Source organism: Spermophilus citellus (assembly GCF_964194105.1).
Source record: "Spermophilus citellus genome assembly, chromosome: 1".
Classification (NCBI taxonomy): Eukaryota; Metazoa; Chordata; class Mammalia; order Rodentia; family Sciuridae; genus Spermophilus; species Spermophilus citellus.
In genome coordinates this window covers 36,665,823-36,690,601 of record NC_138182.1, presented here as the reverse complement: position 1 = coordinate 36,690,601, position 24,779 = coordinate 36,665,823, and positions in this window count along the sequence as shown.

Genomic DNA, 24,779 nt, shown 5'->3' with positions numbered 1-24,779 from the left:
CAAGTAATTCAATTAAAAATAAGCAAGTAAATGGAGCTAGGTGTGATGGCACATGCCTGTAATTCCAGTCGCTCAGAAGGCTGAGGCAGGAGGATCACAAGTTTAAAGCCAACCTCAACTTAGCAAGGCCCTCAGCCACTCAGACCCTGTCTCAAAATTAAAAAATAAAAGGGTTGTAAATGTATGAAAATAATAAATGTATGAAAAAATGCTCAACATCTTTAGCCATCAGTGAAATGCAAACCCAAACTACATTGAGAGTCCATCTCACTATAGTTAGAATGGCATTTATGGAAAGCCACTACATACAAAAATAACAAATGCTGGTGAGTATGTGGAGAAAAGGAACACATGCACTATTGATGATAATGTGAATAAGTACAGCCACTGTGGAAAAGTAATAATAGAACATGTGACCCAGCTATCCCACTCGTGGGTATATATCAGAAGGAAATAAAGTCAGCATATGAAAGAGATGCCTGCATACCCATGTTTATTATATCACTTTTCCCAGTAGCCAAGCTATGGAATCACCCTAGGTGTCTGTCAACTGATGAATGGATAAAGAAAATATGGTATATATACACAGCTCTTCAGTCATAATGAAGAATTAAATCATATTATTTGCAGAAAAATAGATGGAACTGGAGAAAAAGTAGATGACCTTAGGCTTGACAATGACTTTGTAGTTACTATACTAAAGGCATGATCCATGAAATTGAAAAAAAGTGGTGGGTTGGACTTCATTAAAATTTAAAAGTTATCCTTTGTGAAAGATGTTTTTAAGAGAATGTACAGATAAGACATGGGCTGGGAGAAAATGTTTATTTTAAGCATATAAAGCAGGATTTATTTAAAAAGGGGTAACATAAAATTCTCCTGTGAGGGAGAAAGTGGCCACAGCTGGTATCCTGGTATCCCAAGAAGTGAGGTGTTTTGCCCTTTTTTATATGTCCTAGGCTTCCTTTGTTCTCCTGCCCTTTTCCCCTTATCTTTCTCATTCCTGAGTGCATGACTAAGCTCAGGAGTGCTGGGTGGGATGGCCAAAAGGTGGGAAACAGGTGGGCTAAAGAGAGAACGGCAGGATGGAGTGGCCAAGGACAAATTAACAACCTTATAGGTCCCTGAATGGAAAGGCAATTCCTGGGACAGGTTACCATAGCAACAGGTTGGAGCAGGGACAGGTTCTTATTAAGAGAGGAGGAAGGTTCTGAAGGAATTAACATTTCAATCCCTCAGGGGACAGTCTCCAATTTGCCAGACTTACTCAAAATTGACCTGACTCGAGTTACCTATTTATACTGACTGCCTGTCTTAATTCTGGCTTCAGAATTAGACAGGCAGTCAGTATAAACAGGTCTAATTTTAGGAACTCCTTACTGCTGTAAGGAGAAGGGATTACGACTGTTCTGGCTGCTTCAAAGCTGAGAGGAGGCATTGTAAGGTGGGGCAAGCAGTTTTGGAGTTCCCTTTTAGCAGTCAGGTTGGATTGAGGTCTGGTTGGGGAAGAACAGGTTGTAAATTCATCTGGGGATGGGTGCTTCTATGAGAGAGACACAAAAAACATGAGTACTGAGTAAATGTTGCAGCATCTGGGACATATCAATGTATATAATGAAGATGATAGCAGTTAATAATCTCTCATCAGGAGGTGTGAGGGCTGAGAAGTTGTCCCAATAATAAAGCCAGAGTGGACAAAGCCTTTATTTGGGAATGTAAATATTTAACATCCCCAGAATTATCAGGAATGTAAACACAACATTTAACATATGTTATAGATGTCCATCCCCATAACATGTGGTTAAGCTACTTAATGTCGTCTAATCTTGTAAAACCTTTTTATTGATATGACCTCTGTGTCTAGTAGAGAACACGTTATTTCTGTAACTTAGGGCTGGATAATCATACTAGCAAACATCAAGCCCACCTGTGTACGTTAGGAATATCTGTAGGACTTAAACTAACTAAAAACTTCTGACTTTGTAGTTTGCTTGATAGTAATTAGGCATTCCTTCCTAAGAATCTGTCTTTTGTAGCCTTCAGTCTTACTTATTCTTGAGGGCTAACACAAGGGGTATACCTTAAGTTACATTTAACTATTATTATTTTTTAAAAATGCCCAGGAATGGCTATGTTTTGGTTTTAACTGTTTTTGCTAGGTGTTTAAGATGAAGCAGGTTAAACTGACTTTTGTTAAGAGTCAGCTGAGTTTCCATGGGAGTCACTTGTGGGGAAACTTGAGAGCAGCTTCTTAGTTTTGCTAGTGTCATTTGTGCTAGGATGGGTCCAGATCTTGCTTGACCATATGGCTTCCCTTGGAAGCATCAGGGATGTCTCCCTTCTGGGAGAAAATATTTTTAAAAGACATTTGATAAAGGACTGTTATTTTTAAAATGTACAAAGAACTCAGAATTCAACAATTGGAAAATCAACATCACAATTGAAAGATGGACAAAAATTCTGAGCTGATGTCTCTCCTAGAAGATATACAGATGGCAAATAAGTATATGAAAATATGTTCAACATCATATGTCACCTGGGAATCACAAATTGAAACAATGAAATCCCACTACATAACTATTATAATGCTTAAAATCCCAAAGACTGACAATGCTAAATACTGGAAAATGATGTAGAACAATAGGACTGCTCATTCATTGCTGGTGGAAGTACAGAATGGCATTGCTCCTTTATTTATTTATTTATTTATTTATTTAAATATTTTTTAGTTGTAATTGGACACATATCTTTATTTTATTTATTTTTATGTGGTTCTGAGGATCAAAACCAGCATCTTGCACGTGCTAGACGAGCACTCTACTGCTGAGCCACAACCTCAGGCCCCCTACTCCCCACATAGCTACTTTAGAAGGCAATTTATTAATAAATCCAACCATAGTCAGCATATATTTAAGCAAATATTTAGAGGATTTACCCAATTGAGTTATGTTCACACAAAAACCTGCACACTAATGTTTTTAGCAGTTTTATTCATAATAACAATTGAAAGCAACCAAGATGTCCTTCAATAGAGGAATGGATAAATTGTGGTGCATCTGTACATTAGGATATTAATAAATAAGGACTTCTGTTCAGTCCCAGAACCAAAAAGGTAAGAAATAGGAGAGGGGAGTAAGTGAGAAAGTGAAGAAAAGGAGGGGAATGGTGAGTTGGAGGGATTGGGGGCACGGGGAGGGGAAGGAAGGAAGGAGCAAGGTATCAAGCCATTAAAAGACTTGCAAAAAACTGAAATTCATGTTGTTAAGTAAAAGAAGACAATCTATTGTTTACAATAACCTATCATAAATCTTATGAATAACTAGAAGAGAGGAACTCAAAATTTTCAAACACCAAGTAATGATAAGGAGATGGGGAGGTTTATTACCCTGATTTTATCAGTGTATATTATATACATGTATTAAAACATCACCCTGTATTCCATAAATAAGTGTAATTATTACATATTAATAACAAATTTTAAATTTAAGGAGATAGAAATGCTAACTACCCTGATATGATTATTGCACATTGAACACATGTATGAAATTATAACAATATTCCCCATAAATAATTACAATAATAATAGTAATAAATAAAAAATAATAGTAATAAATTAAAAATAGCTACATAGTACATGATTACAAATCTATAACATTCCAGAAAACTTCTGTAGTTATAAAACTATAGAAATAGGAAAAAAGATCTGATTGTCTGGGGTATATAGATGGGTAGAGGAATTAATAGGACACTGAAAGTTTTAGGACACTGAAATTCTGGAGAATGCTGAAAAGTTGGACATATGACATTATGCATTTTGAAAAAGCTATATCAATGGTGAAACTCACCATCAACTATGAATATTAGTTAATAGTAATATATCAGTACTGGTTTATCAGTTATAACAAATGTACCATAGAAATGCAAGATATTAATAATAGTAGGGAGAAATAGCATGTGTACTTTCTGCTTAGTTTTTCTATAAACTTAAATTTGCTCTAAAATATGAAGTCTATTAAAAAAGATATACCAGAAAAACAATCATTCTGATCATGTGCTCTATTTTCAATTCAGAAAATCCTGTAAATAAAATTTAGGTAGACTTTGATCTACCTGCTTGTTTCTGACTAACCAAATGGTGACCAGAGACAATCCCTTGCCATTGAAGCTCATTGTTCTGACATTTTCTTCATTACTAATGTATCATTTCATCCACTGTTACCTGGATGCTCCTCCCTATCCCTACACTCTCCTGTCTCTCTCTCTCTCTCTCTCTCTCTCTCTCTCTCTCATGTCTCATCTCTCTCTCTCTCTCATCTCCCAAATTTATTCAACATTTATCATAATGGTAAAACATAGAGAGTAAGGAAAAATGCTTCATCCTTTTTTCTGCTCCTACCTTGCTTCCTTTCTTATATTTCCAGTAAATACATATGTGCATGCACACATACATGCATAGATATCCTGTAGAGGTTGACTTACAGGTCCCCTTATGCTGAAATAAAGCTATTGCTTTACCTCCTATCATACATCTCAGGATTTGTTATGTGTGGTTTACTTATTGTGCCCTCAAATTCCTGTATAGAAGAACATGATTTCTTCTGTATTTTCTGACTTTATTCTTTATGTATGTGTTTTTTATTTGTTCACAGAAATAAAAATGCATCAACAGGCTTGTCAGTGCCCCCTAGCCTGAATGTCGACAAGAGGTGAGTCAATTTTCTGTCATCTCAGTGGGAAACTATTTTGGAGCAGTCATGACAATATACCATGTACATGATAGCCTGTCAGCATCTGTATGTAATCTTTTTTTTTGTTTTGTAAATATATATAAAAAGGTAGAGTAGGTAAAAAAAACTTATGGTTGTTAGGGACTAACAACCAAATTCTTGAAATTATCACAACGCCTGTGTGTGAGACTCACAATTAGTCAAGGGAGGAGAAAATCCTATTCAGGAAGAGATAGTAGCAGTGGGAATCAAAGGAGCCTCAGCAAAAATAGAGGAACTAATAGACTCTGAATCAGTCCTTCATGTTATAGAACTCTGTTACCATGAAACAAAGGATGGTCTCCCACACCCATATCCACCATCACATTGGATGGAACTCTTACTCCTAGCTTGATCAGATGGGCCAGGAAAGATGATTATAATGGGTGGAAGTAGAGGGGATGGGAAAGACTTAGGAAGCAGGATATTAGATGGGGTAGTGAGGATATATTCCTACAACTGAAGCTGAATTTTAAATAAATTCCACCACAAAAGACCATTAAATACTGAGTTAGATTTAGTAGTAAAGAAATGTTCCTAAAGCTTGATCCATTAATAAAGATTTTTGCAGGCCCAAGAATTTTATTCTATTCATATAAAGTTTCATTTCTTGGGAAAAATGAAAATACAGTTGCTTTCAAATAACTAAATTACATGTGAATTTTTAGGGTTTAACCAATTTATAATTGGTATGAAAAAGTAAGTCTATGAATTCATCTGGTGTTTAATTATGTACATCCTTTAGCTCTGGCCCAAATGAATTGGGCTTACCATCATAGGTAACATTATGGAGTCACAGTGAAACATCATATACATATATAGATAAATAAATATAGATACACAGATATTAAATACAGACCTTCTTGGAAACTATTCTAAAAAATTGTCAGTGTCAGCTTCTATACATTCTTTACATTCCTTCACTTTTGGATCTAGGTGGATAAATAAGAAATAACTCAGAAGAAACAAACTTCTTTCTATTTTAGTAACTACTAGCTAAAACTCTAAAAAACTTTCATATTGCCTATACATGAGAGACTTGACTAAAATGGGTTGTCTCCATTGGTTATGGCTATAGTAACCCAGTATCACACTCTAAGTGGCTTAAATAATAGCAACTTGGGCTAGGATTGTGGCTCTGTGGTAGAGTGCTTGCCTAGTATGTGTGAGGCACTGGGTTCAAGTCTCAGCACTACATATAAATAAATAAAACAAACGTCCATTGATGACTAAAAAATATTTTTAAAAAACCAATAGCAACTTATCTGTCAATGGTAGGGGTTAAAAGTCTGATATCAGATGCCTGCAGTATTTTGGCTCTTTTTGAAGGCTATAAAGAAGAATCCATTTCATGCCTCCCTCTTCTTTTGGTGAAAATGTCTCCCCCCATCAAGAGCTCTGCTATCATGTGAGATCAATGCCCTAAACTCAACTCATTATCATTTTTGGAGGGAGCTCCTGACTCAAGCCTGCAGCTAACTAATGCCATCTTATTGTCAGAAAAGACACATGATATGAAAGTAAAGAGATATGGAGGGACTTAAGAATCAGGAAGTTGCTGAGACTGGCTTTGAATTTTCAATCCTTCTGCCTTGCCTCCAGTCACTGGGATTACAGTCATGTGCCACTCCACCCAGCAAGACAGAGCATCTTTGACACTGTATCTGAATCTTCTCACTGCTTCCTCCAGTCAGTATGGTTGTTCGTTCTTAGAAGCAGTCATTCCCATAGGAAACTATCAGGTTTCCTAAATGAGACACTACTAGAATGGGCCAAAGAAGGAAAGAATCATATTTGGAACAAATAGGAGGAAGTAATAGAGAGTAGGGGCACCATCAACAGAAAAGATCATGGGTAATGGAATTTGTATGTGTGTCCCTCACCTGACAGAGCTTTCTTTTGCCCCAAATGCACACCTACTGTCATAATGCATGGAGCCTCTGTGTCACATCTGCAGTGACTTCATAGTATCTAATGGGCAGAAAACAAAGCCATGATGGATGAAAGTAAGGAGATACAAGATGGATTGAAAAATCAGGAATTTAGGTGGGGCAATAATGGTGAGAACCACTAAAAACAAAAGTGATGAGTTCTACAAACTGAAATTGAATTAGAAATAAATGCCACTTAAAAGTCTTTACACATTGGGAATAAGAGTTAATCTGGATATAGTCATTTCCTCACAAACTTAGGACATCCACTGCCACCACATAAAGCCTCATTTCTAATAAGAATTGCTACAGGGGCTGGGGATGTGGCTCAAGCGGTAGCGCACTCGCCTGTCATGTGTGCGGCCCAGGTTTGATCCCCAGCACCACATACAAACAAAGATGTTGTGTCCGCCCAAAACTAAAAAATAAATAAATAAAAATTTAAAAAAAAGAATTGCTACAACTAGTGATATACATATAAACACTTAAAATGCCAAATGTTTTCTCTGATATAAGGGGGGTGACTCAAAGTGGGTAGGGAGGGAGAGCATAGGTGGAAAATTACCTCTAGATAGGGAATAGGGGTGGGAGGAAAAGGGAGGGAGAAGGGGAATAGCAAGGGTAGTGGAAGGAGACGGTCATCATCATACAAAATACATGTATGAAGATGTGAATTTGGTGTCAACATACCTTATATACAAACAGAGATAGGATAAATTGTGGTGTAAAGGTATAATAAGAATTGTAATGCAAAAAAAAAAATAAGAAAGCTCATGTATAAAATGGCATAATCTGGTGTGAACATACTTTATATACAGAGTTATGAAAAATTATGCTGTGAACGGATAATTATGAATGTAATGCACTCCACTATTGTCATGTATGTAAGAAATAAATTTAAAAAAGAGATAAAAAAGAGTAGAATAGTGATTACTAGATTAGGGTGAGTAGAAGGGTTGTGGGGCTGAAGAGAGGTTGGTCAACAGGTAAGCAAAATGAGGCCATAGGGAAAATGGTTACCCACAAAGAAAAAATTCCAAGAGATATGAAAAAGCACAATAAACACTTTGAAGATATAGATAAAAAAAAATCAAGCAGTGTGTAACCAGTAGAATAAATGTAGTTATTTGACCCAAAATGTTTCACTGTATTTACACATGGTATCTGATTATGTACTTTTTTTTTTAACACTTTAGACCACAACAGAAAGAATTTTTGTTAAAATCCTATAATGGTGAGACATAAATTAAATAAAAGGTGAGACATAAATTAAAAAGATAAATATATATGTATACAATATGAACATATATATATATATATATATATATGCACACATATCCATATATACACATTTGTGCCATGGTATATAAATATATATTATACACTTATTTATACCAAAAAAAAACATACTTCTTTTAACACACACACAAATACATACTTATATCCACAGATACAAAAACATAAAACAATGAAACTAAATAGAGGTAGAGATTTCTAAAACATATCCTCAGGAATATCCTTGGTGTCAAAGAGTCTTTGGTGCTGTGTCTAGCTGTCTCAATTAGGGTCTGTTGATAACTTTTCATCTTTTTTAGATAAAATTAGATAAGAGCAGAACAGGTGATGACTAGGATGCTACCTTCAGTGAGTATGTTTGTTACTGTTAGTAGCAGCCAATCCCTTAGGAAACTCTTAGGTGTCCTATATGAGACTCTACTAAAGTAGGGCAAATTGGAGAAGAATTATGTCTGTGGCAAAGAGAAGATGTCAATGAACTGGGGAGAGTAGATCCCTCATCAGAAGTGAGCTAATATAGCCAAGATGTGTCACCCCCAAGCTCTGTCACGGAGCAAGGCTGATGTCCCATACCCATGCCCAGACCTAATCACCATGTCTGAGAGAACCCTGACTCAAGTCTTCAGCTAATTACTCCATCTTGTAGGAAGAAAAGAAACATGATGGGTTAAAGTAAGGATCTCTACACTGAAGTTGAATTTGTAATAAATGCCACCACAAAAGACTACCACACACTGAGACTAAGGTAATACTGAAGAATTTTTCCTCAATCTGGAAGCATTACTATTTTCACAGTCCTAACACCAGCATATAAAATTTCAGTCATAATAAAAAAAACCTCACCAAATTCACATAGTTTTATATACATGAATATTTAAAGATCAGTCACTTCATGTCTAGAGTAGCTACTTGACCCAAAAATGTATGCTAAAATCATGCATCATGTCTGATTATATATTTTTCTATTCCCTTAGCTCAGACCTGGAAGACATAACTTGTGTGGAACCCATCAATGAAATGTGAGTTAAAAAGGGATCTCTACATAAATATGTAAATTATACACACACACACACACACACACACACACACACACACCCATATTTATATCAAGACGGAGAGAGTGAGAAAGAGAGGGAGAGGGGAAAGAGAGAAATGTCAAAGAAGAGAGGAAATTAAAAAAAAGGGGTTGATTTGTAAAATTTATCCTCATTAGTTTCTTGGTAATCTTTGACACTTGTATCTATGTCATCTCATAGAGAGATCTGCCGCAGTCTGGCTGGGCACAATTCAGGAGCCACTTGTCAAAAGAAACTAACTTTATTTTTAGAACTACAAACGCCAAACAAAACAGCTCCTCAGGAAAAAACCCTCAGAGCCCAACTGCCACCACCGGCTTCCCACAAGCCTCTCACCCCCCACACCAGCCTCTCCACCTCCCACAATCCTCCTGCTCTTGAGGCCGATTGGCTGGGTTGCATGGGCGGAGCCAAAGAAGTCCCCCAATGAGCAGCTCCGTGGAGGAGCCAATCAGCTAGATGTTGCTGGGGCCGCTGTGAGCCAATCATCAGCTGGCAGTCTGAAGGGCAGGGAAACAGCCCAGTGAACATCACCACAGAGGAGCCAATCAGCTAGATGTTGCTGGGGCCGCTGTGAACCAATCATCAGCCGGCAGCTGGAAGTTTGCTGGCAGCTGGAAGTTTGCCCGGGCCCCTTTGGCTGTGGCTCTCAACATCTCCCCCTCTCTGTTTAAACAACAAGCATGTGGCTTGGGGACCGTGCCTGCCTTAGGTTTTCCAATACTACATATGGTCCTTACCCGTCTTCGGATGAGCTGACCTCAGGGCGTCAGCCTCCTGTCTTAGGTTGGTACTATTGTAATTGGATCTTACCCGTCATTGACTACCGGTCCAGTATACAGCCACACCTGTGGAGAGGTCTTTGTCATGACAAGCAGAAGGGAGGAAGATACAATTGTACCACCGATGACATCATCAGCAAAAAACCCCAACACTACCACAAATCGCTGCACCAACAGATAGTTCACAATGCATACAAGTGAGTTCACAATGCATACAAGTGACACATAGTTTAGGCAAGTTCTGCAAGCAGTTCAGTGATGGCTATTGCAGAAACTGTAGATTAGTTTTATCTTTGTCTTCACCAGCACTGGGATGAAGATAGGAATTCTGGCAATAATGGCTAAAGAAAAAAATATGTAACATTCCAGAAGGCACTAAAAGAAAACAATTTTCTTAACAATTTACATTATCTTGAAGAGAATTATTAAATATAATGAAAAGGAAAGGTGAAAGTAAACAAACAGATCTGTTAACCTTCTTTTTTGTTTACATATTAAAACAATTCTTAATAGTTATTTACCCAATTTAAATTAAACCATTTAAATCATGTGAATAAAAAAAAATTTGGATCCATTTTTTCATGAGCGCTCATCATATATGATACATGGACATACGTACATTCAAACATATAACACAAAACACAAGTGTGCACACATAATATAATACATACAACACATAACATAATAGTAAAGGCCTTATAACTTTTTACAGGTGAAATCTCCATTGCAATGTTTAAAAACTCTATAGTCAAAAAAAAAAAAATAGAACTGATCAGCAAAACATTAACTTAGGTCTGTATGAGCTCAAAAAACAAAATAGAACTTCATGATATGGGAAAGGGCAATAATAAAATAGATATTGAAAAAAGCATCCTGGTTCTGTCACAGATGTAAGGATAGCCAAATTGGAGTTTTGGATATCAGCTGTTATGGATTTGAGCCAAATCATCTTCTTTTTGGTCTGTAGAAATCGCTTTAGTTAATCTCTCTGGAATCCAAATTGGCTGCTGTTCTCCCTGTGGAAACACACAAACAGGCCCCCGACTCCAGACAATCACTGGGTCAGGACTTTAGTTAATCTCTCCGGAATCCAAATCAGCTGCTGTTCTTCCTGTGGAAACACACAAACAGGTCCCCGACTCCAGACAATCACTGGGTCAGGACCTTGGTTAATCTCTCTGGAATCCAAATCGGCTGCTGTTCTTCCTGTGGAAACACACAAACAGACCCCCGACTCCAGACAATTACTGGGTCAGGACCTTTCCATTGTCCTGTTAGAATATCTTTCCAAAGTACCTTGGGCTTATGTACATTTTTTGGACACATATGCCTTTCTGCAGCACTAAGTCCTGATGAATCCAAATTTAAAAAATTTAGAGTAAAAAGGGTTATTTTAAGTTTATCTTTGGGGAATATATACCCCTTCCCAATTCCGTCTTTTTGCTTTAATAAGTACATTTTAATAGTTTGATGAGCTCTTTCAACTATGCCTTGTCCCTGTGGATTGTATGGGATTCCTGTTATATGAGTAATGCCAAATGATGAGCAAAATTGTTTAAAAGAGGTAGAAGTATAACCAGGGGCATTATCTGTTTTTAACTGTTTTGGAATGCCCACAGTGGCAAAATTTTGTAAGCAATGAGCTATAACATCTTCAGTTTTTTCTCTGGCATGAAGGGAGCCCATCAAAAATCCAGAAGAAGTATCAACTGTAACATGTAAATATTTTAATTTTCCAAATTCTGGCAAATGTGTGATGTCCATCTGCCAAATATGGTTAGGTATCAATCCTCTAGGATTGACTCCAAGATTAACTTGTGGTAAAAAGGTCACACAATTTTGACATTGTTTTATTATTTGTCTAGCTTGTTCCCTAGTTATTTTAAAACGCTTTTGTAAAGTATTAGCATTGACATGGAACCTTTTATGAAAATTTATAGCTTCTTCTAGTGTAGAGAAAATATGTATGTCATGTGTAGTTTTATCTGCTAAATCATTGCCCAAACTAAGGGCTCCAGGCAATCCTGTATGTGCCCTGATATGTCCTATAAAGAATGGATCTTTTCTGTCCCAGATTAAACTTTGTATAGTGGAAAACAAAGAGAAAACAGTAGAAGAAGGGGAAATCCTACCAGCATCTTCAAGGGATACTATAGCATTAACTATATACTGACTATCAGAAAATAAATTAAATACAGAATCTTTAAACATCACAAAAGCTTGTAATACTGCATTAAGCTCTACCTTTTGAGCTGATTGTTTGGGTACTAAAAATGTAAAAGTTTGATCAGGTGTAACTATTGCTGCTGTACCATTATTTGACCCATCAGTGAATATATTTGGAGCATTCATGATAGGTGTTTTTCTTGTCATTTTTGGAAAAATTACAGGATGCAATGACCAAAAAGACAATAAAGGATTAGATGGTAAGTGGTTATTAAATGAAACATTAGATTTGCACATGATTATTGCCCAAGTATTTAACTCATTAGCTAATTCATCAATTTGATTCATAGTATATGGAGTAATAATTTTATTGGGAGAAATTCCAAACACTCCCTTTTCTGCTTTTATTCCTTTGAGTATTAATTGTCCTACAGCCTCAGGATACCTAGTAAGAATAGTGTTAGGAGAATAAGATAAATGTATCCATAATAATGGACCTTCTTGCCAAAATACTCCTGTAGGAATATTTTTTGTTGGTAGTACAATAAATAATAAAGGCAAACTTATATCAATTCTATCCAAATGCATATTTTCCATATATGTTTCAATGATTTTTAATGCCTTTCTTGCTTCAGGCATTAACATTCGGGGTGAATTTGGATCTGATGGACCTTTTAGGATATCAGATAAAGGTCCCAATTCTCTTGTTGGAATACCTAGATAAGGCCTTATCCAATTTATGTCTCCTAATAACTTTTGAAAGTCATTAAGTGATTTGAGTTGATCTACTCGTATTTGAATTTTTGGTGGACGGACCATGGTTGAAGATAATAGAACTCCTAAATAATTAATTGGAAAATTTAACTGTACTTTATCTATTGCTATCTCTAGATTATAATTTTTTAATAAGTTTGTAAGTGTGGCATAACATTCTAGCAATGTGTTTTTAGCCTTGTGTGCTAATAATACATCATCCATATAGTGAAATATTTGTAGTTCAGGATTTTGATTTCTAAGTGGCTGGATTACTTTGTTAACATAAATTTGACACATAGTTGGGCTGTTAGCCATCCCTTGAGGGAGTACTTTCCATTCATATCTCTGATCAGGACCTTCATGATTCAGTGTAGGGATAGTAAATGCAAAACGTGGACTATCCTCAGGATGAATTGGAATTGAAAAAAAACAATCTTTAATATCTATAATTAAAACATACCAAGTTTTTGGCAAAGCAGACAATTGAGGAATCCCCGATTGAGCAGGTCCCATAATGACCATTTCATTATTAATGGCTCTTAAATCTTGCAATAATCTCCATTTACCAGATTTCTTTTTGATGACAAAAATGGGAGTATTATGGGGAGATACAGAAGGTTGTATATGTCCTTCCGCTAATTGTTGTTTGACCAGATCATGGGCTACTTGTATCTTTTCTTTAGTAAAGGGCCACTGAGGAACCCATACTGGTCTTTCTGATTTCCATGTAATTTTTATTGTCTCAGTGGCCCTTTGTGAAAATCCAACCCATGATGTATTTGTATTGGAGCTGCTATACCTTGTTCTTGTTTTTCTAATCTTTTTCCTTTCCTAAAGCCTTGTCTAGCCATAATAGTGGGTGCATTTTGATTGATGTTATTTGTTAATGTCAAACCTAATTGATCTAAGACATCTCGTTCCCATAAATTTACGGGAAGATGATCCAATACATATGGCTGTATAGTTCCTTCACATCCTTCAGGACCCTTCCAATCTAATACCATTGCACTTCTATGGGGATTAGTTGCCACTCCTAGGCCTCGAAGCGTTTGAGTGGCTTGTTGTAATGGCCAATGTTTTGGCCATTCTTGACGAGAGATGATGCTAAGGTCTGCACCTGTATTCAGTAGCCCATTAAATTCATGTCCTTTAATATTTAGTTTTAGCATGGGGCGAGAATCTAAATTTAAAGAAAACATAGCCCAATCTACACCTGTGGAGCCTAATCCCTTGGAACCTCTTTCTACAGCATGACTGGAAAATTTATCATGTAGGCTTGGTATTATTAGTAACTGTGCTATTCTATCTCCTGGTGAAATTATTGATATACCCTTTGGAGAACTGGCTATAATTTTTATTTCACCTTCATAATCGGGATCAATTACCCCAGGACTTATCAAAAGTCCTTTTAGAGTAGAAGAGCTGCGTCCCAATAATAAGCCTACTGTTCCTTTGGGAAGAGGTCCTTTTACCCTGTGGGAATGATTTGAACTCCCATCTCTGGAGTTAGTACTGATCTGGCAGAAGCGCAGATGTCCAACCCTGCGCTCTCTCTGGTTTGTCTGATGAGGGATCTGATGGACAATGTGTCCTGGTCACTACCCTGATGGGGTTGCTGGGTTCCTCCAGTGCTCCGTATATTTGTGGTTTGGGGCCCCGGAGCATTGGGGCCCCCTGTCCTTTTTTTGGCAACAGAGTCCGATGCCTTTGTCCACGATATTGTGGATAAACACCTTGTCCTTGTTCGTTTTTTAATAATGGAGTACCCTCTATGGTGGTTTGAGAACGGCATTCATTAGCCCAATGTAATTGAGTACCCTCTATGGTGGTTTGAGAATGGCATTCATTAGCCCAATGTCTCCCTCTACGGCATCGTGGGCAAATACCCGGTATTCTACTCCTTTGATACCTAGTTTTGTTAAACCCTCCTCCTATGGGGCAATTCCTTTTAAAATGTCCTGTTTGTTGACAATTGTAGCATGTTCTTAGCCTGGTATATAAAGCCTGTTTTACTGCAGCTGCCACAATTTGCCCTTGTTCATTAATGTCTCTGGCATCTAAAGCCTGTTTTACTGCAGCTGCCATGACTTGCTCTTGTTCATTAATGTCTCTACATAATTTAATATATGTGTTTAAATCTTCCTGTTTCCATGGTCTAATGATATCTCTGCACCAACAATTCGCTTGGTCATAAGCCAGTTGTTTTATTAGTGGCATTGCTTGTTCTGTATTCCCAAAAATTCTGGTAGCTGTTTGAATAAGCCTATCTACAAATTCAGCGTAAGGTTCATTAGCTCCTTGTATTACCTTAGATAATTGACCTTGTAAACCTTCATGTCCTTGTAAAGTCTTCCATGCCCTAATCGCCTCTGTAGCAATTTGTGAGTATACGCCAGGATCATATGCAATTTGTTGCTGCTGATCCTCATAAGGTCCCTTTCCTAACAACATATCTAGATTTCTCTGAGGATAACCAGCTGCTGCATTTTGCCTAGCCGTCTCCTTGCAAAATTCCTCATTGGCAACCTTCCATAACAGGTATTGACCTCCATTTAGCACAGCTTTACACATTATAGCCCAATCTGCTGGTGTCATGTTCAAGTTGTTAATGGATTCAACCAAGCTTACAGTGAAGGGTGCTTGAGGACCATAGGTTGTTACAGCCTCTTTTAGCTCCTTCACTGTTTTGAAATTTAAACCCTGGTAAATTCGCTGTCCTCCTACCTCAAATACAGGGCATGTTAATACTTGAGATCCTGTCTCAGGATCCCAACTATCAACTGCGGGGGTTGGGAGCCTCCTAGCATATGGAGGTAGTGCTGTTGATTGGACACTTATGCCCTCTGGTGATAGAATGCTGTTAGTAGCAGTCTCCTGTAGAGGTGGTGCTGTTGGTTGGACACTTATGCTCTCTGATAGAAAGGTGTTATTAGCAGTCTCCTGTTGTAACTGTTCCCCTGATGGCTTTTTCTGCTCTAAACTTCCTTCCTCTGTCTCACTAGCTCGAAAGACCTTCTCTTTTACTTGAATCTTTTCCTCTTTCTGACTAATTTGAGAGACCTTCTCTTTTACTTGAGTCAATATGTCTTCTCCTTCCTCTACCTTTGTCTGAATTGAAGGCTTTGGACTAAGCAAACCAGATACGAACGTCCATAATGGCAATGTGCCAACTGGCAGAGTCCCTGGGTTGTTCTTTTCTATTCTTTTTAAATCTTCACCATGATGGTCCCACTGTGATATATTTAACAACTCCTCATTAAAAAGCCATGGGCTACATTTTTGTATTGTATCAACGTATGCCCTGACTGCTCTTGATTTTACTGGGATGCCTCCTTCCTCTAACAATTTACTTAACAGTCTTTTGGTTTGTTTTTTACTAATTGCTGATCCCGTATTTCTACTGTAATACAACCCAACAAGATAACACCAAACAAAACCGAGACAGAATGAAATAAAATTGGAACAAAAATTCATTATATCACCCTTTCTATCCTCCTGAAATGTGCATCCATTCTTTCTCCCTATCTGTTCCTCACACGCAAATAGTTTTTCCTCAGATGTGAGCGGTTTTTCTTCCATCTCACTCATCTCCAGGGACAGGCAACTTAAAACAAAAATGAAGCAAAACAAAAGAGGAAACTTAGAATGGCTACCCATCCTCTTGCCCTGCCCTCAGGGGCAAGCAGTTTATTTACCCTCAGTCGCTCCTGGCTGGGCACAATTCAGGAGCCACTTGTCAAAAGAAACTAACTTTATTTTTAGAACTACAAACGCCAAACAAAACAGCTCCTCAGGAAAAAACCCTCAGAGCCCAACTGCCACCACCGGCTTCCCACAAGCCTCTCACCCCCACACCAGCCTCTCCACCTCCCACAATCCTCCTGCTCTTGAGGCCAATTGGCTGGGTTGCGTGGGCGGAGCCAAAGAAGTCCCCCAATGAGCAGCTCCGTGGAGGAGCCAATCAGCTAGATGTTGCTGGGGCCGCTGTGAATCAATCATCAGCTGGCAGCTGGAAGTTTGCTGGCAGCTGGAAGTTTGCTGGGGCCCCTTTGGCTGTGGCTCTCAACAGAGATCTGTAAATGGTTTTCTGTCTTTAGATAAAATTGGATAAGAGAACAGTCCATGAAGAGGACTCTTCTTCTATTCAGAATGCTTGTAACTTTTCGTTATAATCACTTAGGAAACCACCAGGTTTCCTGTTTATGAGTCTCTCATGGAGCAGGCCAAAAAAGAAGAGAATTCAGTTTGGAGCAAAGAGGAAGAAGTAGTAAACCAGGAGGGATAGAACCCTCAGCTGTAATCCTCATGTAAGACTAGTGTCCACACCCAAGCCCACCGTGACATTGTTCAGAGCTCCTGCCTCAGTCCTACAGTTTCTTGACCCTGTGTGAGAGGGTCACTGTCTATGATGGTGAAAGTAAGGAGTGTATGGAGGGACTTGAGAATTATGAAGTTAGATTGGGTACATGGGACTTGTACCTAGACAGTACAGTTGAATTTTTTAAAAAGTCAAACTACAAAATGCTGACATTCTGCTTATTTTCAATTGCAAACCAGTGAACAAAAATCTTGAATTGTTTTACCAGGTCACATATGTTCATTACAAATATATAAAACTCATTTCTAAGGAAGTGGCATACAAATCTAAAATAAACTATTTGCATGTGAATAAAAGGCTATCAGAATAGTTTAAACCAAAATGTAAAGTAAGGAAGTTCCATGGTGTCTATATGTATTTTAAAATCCTAGATCACTGCACTATATAAATTTACATCAGTACATGATGATGGAACTAGCACTAGAGTGTTAGATATACATATGCCAATAAATACATATGCATATACATGGATATGGGTAGATAGACATATGCTGATTACAAATACATGGGCACACACACATATATACACACACATACATATCCATATAACATGCATATATTTACTTGCATAGAGAAATATGGATATTGAGGTTTGGGAAGCTCATGGAAACTCAGAGTGTCAGTATCACTGTTTCTAAGTGGTGTCCTTGCAGCACATGTAACCACCTTTCCATCTTTCGGGATTGTTTTGGATAAAAGGGGCTCACATCATAAAAGAATGCTTTCTTCTCTTTGATGTGTTTTTTAAATACATTTTCTTTTCCTTGATATGCTTTTTAAATATATATTAATTTTTAATGGACATATAGTAAGTGTACTTATTTATGAAGCACAGTGTGACATTTCAATACATTTACACAATATGAATGATCATATCAATGGAATTGTCATTTTATCATCTCAGACATATCATTTGTTTGGGTTGGGAACATTCTAATTCCTCTCTGCAAGCTATTTTAAAATATTCAGTTAATTTTTGTCAAACAGGGTTATCTTATTGTGCTATAGAACGTTAAGTGTTGTTCCTTTTACCCAACTGCTCTGCTGCACCCATTAATCATGTTTTTTTTCCATCCCTCCCTCCCAGTCTCTGGTAACCACTATTCTATTTCCTACTTCTTTGAGAAAACTTTTATGTTATACATGTAAATGAGAACATGTGGTTTTGCCTTTATGTTTCTGACTTATTTCACTTAACGTAATATTCTCCAAGTTTGTCCCTATTGCTCTGAATTACAAAATTTATTTTTTATGACTGCACAGTATTCTAATATGCATATATACATTTTTTTATACATTCATTTATCAATGGGCACATAGTTTGATTTAATATTTTGGCTATTATAAATAGTACTGCAATAAATGTGAGTGCAGATGTGTCTTCAATATACTGATTTCAATTCCTTTGGATATATATGCAATAGTGGGATTAATAGATTATTTATTATCTCTATTTCTAATTTTTTGAGAAACCCTCATACCATTTTCCATTATGGGTGTACTAATTTACAGTATAACCAACAATATATAAGGGTTCATATTTCTCCACATCCTTGCAAGCATTTTTAAATTTTTAATCTTTTTGATGATAGTCATTCTCACTAGAGTGAGGTAAGATTTCAAATTTGTGTTTTGATTTGCATTTCCTTTATAATTGGTGAGGTTGATCATTTTTCATGTACTTATTGAACATTCATATACACTTGAGAATTGTCTATTCAGCTCATTCACCCATTTTTAATTGAATGATGATGATGATGATGATGATGAAGAATGCTATTGGTTGTTTGAGTTCCTTATAAATTCTGGAAATTAATCTCTTGTTGGATGAATAGTTTGTAAATATTTGCTCCCATTCTGTAGACTGCTTTTCTTAAAAAAAAAACATTTTGTTTTAGTTGGACACAATACCTTTAATTTATTTTTATGTGGTGCTGAGGATTGAACCCAGTGCTAGGTGAGTGCCCTACCACTGAGCCACAAACCCAGCCCCAGACTGTTTCTTTTTTAATAGATATGAAAATTTAATAATTAATTTAGCATCACATATTAGTTGGAAATAAATGCTTATTTGATATATTGCTAAGAAGTATATTTTGGGGGTTTTAATCCATATAATAAAATGCATTTTTTTTGTTTCTTTTTTAATTTTATTTTTTATTTGTTGTTTTTAGATATTCATGACAGTAGAGTGTATTTTGACATTTTATACATACATGGAGTGCAACCCATTCCAATTTTGTTCTCATTCTTGTGGTTGTACATGATGTGGAGTAACACTGGTTGTGTATTCATATGTGAGCATAGCAAAGTTATGTTCAATTCATTCTACTGTTTTTCCTATTCCCATCACCCCTCCCTTCCCTTCATTCCCCTTTGTCTAATCCAATGAACTTCTGTACTTCTCCATATCCTCCCTTGTTAAGGCTTAGAATCCACATATCAGAGAGAACATTTAGCCTTTAGTTTTTTGGGACTGGCTTATTTTGCTAAGCATGATATTCTCCAGTTTCATCCATTTACCAGCAAATGTCATAATCTTATTCTTTTTTTATGGCTGAGTAATATTTCATTGTGTATATCTGTCACATTTTTAAAAATTAATTAATTTATGTATTTGTTCTAATTTGTATACATGACAGCAAAATGCATTTCAATTCATAGTACACAAAAGGAGCACAATTTTTCACTTCTCTGGTTGTACACAAAGTAGTATCACAACCATTCATGTCTTCATACATGTGTCTAGGGAAATGATGTCCATCTCATTCCACCACCTTTCCTACTCCCATTTCCCCTGCCTCCCCTTTGTTCTATCCAAAGTTCCTCCATTCCCCCATGCTCCTCCCCACCCCCATTATGGATCAGCATCCACTTATCAGAGAAAATATTCGGCCTATGGTTTTTTAGGATTGGCTAACTTCATCTAGCATGATATTCTCCAACTTCATCCATTTACCTGCAAATGCCATTATGTATATAAACCATAGTTTATATTCCATTATGTATGTAAACCATAGTTTCTTTTATCCATTCATCTATTAAAGGGTATCTAGGTTGGATCCACAATTTAGCTATTGTGAGTTGTGCTGCTCTCAAGTTTTCTGAGAAATCCCCATACTGCTTTCCAGAGTGATTGCACCAATCTACAGTCTCACCAGTAAGTGAGTGTACCTTTCCCCCTCACATCCTTGTCAACATTTACTCGTATTGATAATTCTCATTCTGACTGGCGTGAAATGGAATCTCAGTTTAGTTTTAATTTGCATTTCTCTAATTGCTAGAGATTTTGAACATTTTTTCATATATTTTTTGACGATTCATATTTCTTATTCTGTGAAGTGCCTGCTCAGTTCCTTTGCCCATTTATAGATAGGGTTCTTTGATTTTTTGTTTGGTGTTAAGTTTTTTGGGTTGTTTGTATATCCTGGAGATTAATACTTTATCTGAGGTGCTGGTGGTAAAGATTTTCTCCCATTTGGTAGGCCCTCTATTCATGTTCTTGTTTGTTTCCTTTGCTGTGAAGAAGCTTTTTTTTAGTTTTATACCATCCCATTTGTTGATTCTTGATTTTACTTCTTGTGCTTTAAGAGACTTATTGAGGAAGTCCATTCATGAGCTGATATGATGGAGAGTTGGGCCTACTTTTTCTTCTATTAGTTGCAGGGTCTTTGGTCTAATGCTAAGGTCCCTGATCCACTTTGAGTTGAGTTTTGAGATATAGGGGTTCAATTTCAATCTTGTACATATGGATTTCCAATTTTCCCAGCACCATTTTTTAATCCAATGTACATTTATGGTGTCTTTGTCTAGTATGAGATAATTATATTTATGTGGGTATCTCTCTGTATCTTCTATTTTGTTCCATTGGTCTCCATATCTGTTTTTGTGGCAATACCATGCGATTTTTGTTACTATAGCTCTATAGTATAATCTAAGATAGGGTATTGTGATGCCTCCTGCATTACTTTTCTCACGAAATATTGTTTTGGTTTTTACTTTGATGATCTCTTCCTTAATTGTGCAGAAACTTTTTAGTTGGATTCATTGCCTGTGCTACTGGGATCATACCCAAGAAATCTTTGGTCCAGACCATTTTTATGAAGCATTTCCACTATGTTTTCCTCTAGCAGCTTCATAGTTTGGGGTCTTACATTGAAGTTTCAATGCATTTGAATTTGAATATTTTATACAGTGATAGACAAAGTTTAGGTTTCTTCTTCTGCATATGGATACTCAATTTTACCAGCCAGTTATTGAAGAGGATTTTGTTTTTCTAAAATATACTCTTGCTAACTTCATTAAAAATCACTTGGAGTGAGATGAAATTTTAGAGTGGTTTGATTTGAATTTTTCTAATTGCTAGATATGATGAACATTTTTTCATGTGTTTGTTGCTTGATTGTATATCATCTTCTGAGAAGTGTCTCTTCAGGTCCTTGGCCCATTTGTTGATTGGGTTATTTGCTTTTTTGGTGTTTAGCTTTTTGAGTTCTTCATATACCCTAGAGATTAGTGCTCTATATGATGTGTGAGGGGTAAAGATTTGCTCCCAGGATGTAGGCTCTCTATGCACCTCACAGATTGTTTCTTTTGCTGAGAAGAAATTTTTTTAGTTTGAGTCCATCCCATTTATTGATTCTTGATTTTAATTCTTGTGCCACAGGAGTCTTATAAAGGAAGTTGGGGCCTAATCCCACATGATGGAGATTAGGGCCTACTTTTTCTTCTATTAGATGCAGGGTCTCTGGTTGTATTCCTAAGTTCTTGATTCATTTTGAGTGAGAGATAGGGGTTTAATTTAAACATTTTGTTGCTATGGATTTCCAGTTTTCCCAGCATCATTTGTTGAAGATGGTATCTTTTCTTCAATGCATGTTCTTGGCACCTTTGTCTAGTATAAAGTAATTGTCGTTTTGTGGGTTAGTTTCTGTGTCCTCTATTCTGTACCATTGGTTTACCAATCTGTTTTGGTGCCAATACCATGCTTTTTTTTAAACTATTGCTCTATAGTATATTTTAAGTTCTATTATAGTGATGCCACCTGCTTTACTTTAGCTATTCTGGGTCTCTTATTTTTCCAGATGAATTTCATGATTGCTTTTTCTATTTCTGCAAGGAATGTCATTGGGATTTTGATGGGAATTGCATTGAATCTGTAAAGTGCTTTTGGTAATATGGCCATCTTAATAATATTAATTCTGCCAATCCATGAGCAAGGTATACACTTCCATCTTCTAAGGTCTTCTTCTATTTCTTTATTCAGGGTTCTGTAGTTTTCATTGTGTAGCTCTTTCACCTCTTTTGTTAAGTTGATTCCCAGGTATTTTATTTATTTATTTATTTTTTTTGAGGATATTGTGAATGGAGTAGTTGTCCTTATTTCCATTTCAGAGAATTTGTCACTGATATACAAGAATGCCTGTGATTTATTGGTATTGATTTTATATCCTGCCACTTTGCTGAATTCATTTACTAGTTCTAGAAGTTTCTTGGTTGAACTTTTTGGTTCAGCTAGGTATAGGATCATATCATTGGCAAATAGTGCTAATTTAAGTTCTTCTTTTCCTATATTTATGCCTTTAATTTCTTTCATCTGTCTAATTGCTCTGGCTAGTGTTTCAAAGAACTGTGTTGAATAGAAGTGGTGAGAGAGGGCATCCCTATCTTGTTTCAGATTTTAGAGGGAATGCCTTCAATTTTTCTCCATTTAGAATGAGGCTGGCCTGAGGCTTAGCATATATAGCTTTTACCAAGTTGAGGTAATTTCCTGTTATCCCTAATTTTTCTAGAGTTTTGAACATAAAGGGATGCTGTATTTTGTAGAATGCTTTTTCAGCATCTATCGAGATGATCATATGGTTCTTATCTTTAAGTCTATTGATGTGGTGAATTACATTTATTGATTTCTGTATATTAAACCCGCCTTGCATCCCAGGGATGAATCCCACTTTGTCATGGTGCACGATCTTTTTGATATGTTTTTGTATCCAATTTGCCAAAATTTTATTGAAGATTTTTGCGTCTAAATTCATTAGGGATATTGGTCTGAAGTTTTCTTTCTTTGAAGTGTCTTTATCTGGTTTTGGAATCAGGGTGATGTTGGCCTCATAGAATGAATTTGGAAGTATTCCCTCTTTTTCTATCTCCTGAAATAGATTGAAGAGTATTGGTATTAGTTCTTCTTTAAAGTTCTTGTAAAACTCTGCTGTATACCCATCCGGTCCTGGGCTTTTCTTAGTTGGTAGTCTTTTGATGGTTTCTTCTAGTTCCTCAATTGTTCTTGGTCTGTTTAGGTTGTCTATATCCTCCTGACCCAATCTGGGCAGGTCATATGACGTAAGAAATTTATAAGAAATTTATAAGAAATTTATAAGAAATTTATTTATTCACTATCTTCTATTTTATTGGAGTATAAGGATTCAAAATAATTTCTGATTATCTTCTGTATTTCTCAAGTGTCTGTTGTGATATTGCCTTTTTCATCCCATATGCTAGTAATTTGAGTTCTCTCTCTTCTTCTCTTCGTTAGCATGGCTAAGGGTCTGTCGATTTTATATATTTTTTCAAAGAACCAACTTTTAGTTTTGTCAATTTTTTCAATTGTTTCTTTTGTTTCGATTTCATTAATTTCAGCTCTGATTTTAATTATTTCTTGCCTTCTACTTCTTTTGCTGTTGTTTTGCTCTTCTTTTTCTAGGATTTTGAGATGAAGTATGAGATCATTTATTTGTAGGTTTTTTCTTTTTTTAAGGAATGAACTCCAAGCAATGAATTTTCCTCTTAGAACTGCTTTCAATGTGTCCCATAGATTCCGATATGTTGTGTCTGAGTTTTCATTTATCTCTAAGAATTTTTTAATTTCCTCCTTGATGTCCTCTAAAACCCATTGATCATTCAGTAACCTATTGTTAATTCTCCAAGTGATGCATGATTTTTCCTTCCTTCTTTTATCGTTGATTTTCAGTTTCATTCCATTATGATCAGATAAGATGCATGGTATTATCTCTACTCCTTTATATTGTCTAAGAGTTGCCCTGTGACATAATATATGATCTATTTTAGAGAAGGATCCATGTGCTGCTGAGAAAAAAGTGTAACTGCTTGATGTTGGGTGGTATATTCTATATATGTCAATTAAGTCTAGGTTGTTAATTGTGTTATTGATTTCTATAGTTTCCTTATTCAACTTTTGTTTGGAAGATCTGTCCAGTGGTGAGAGAGGTGTGTTGAAGTCTCCCATGATTATTGTATGGTGGTCTATTAGACTCTTGAACTTGAGAAGAGTTTGTTTGATGAACATAGCTGCTCCATTGTTTGGGGCATATATATTTATGATTGTTATGACTTGTTGGTATATGGTTCCCTTGAGCAGTATGCAGTGTCCCTCTTTTTCCCTTTTGATTATCTTTGGCTTGAAATCTGTTTTATTTGATATGAGTATGGACACTCCTGCTTGTTTCCGCAGTCCATATGAGTGATATGATTTTTCCAACCTTTCACCTTCAGTCTATGTATATCTTTTCCTATCAAATGCGTCTCTTGTAGGCAGCATATTGTTGGGTCTTGTTTTGTGATCCATTCAACTAGCCTGTGTCTCTTAATTGGTGAGTTTAAGCCATTAACAT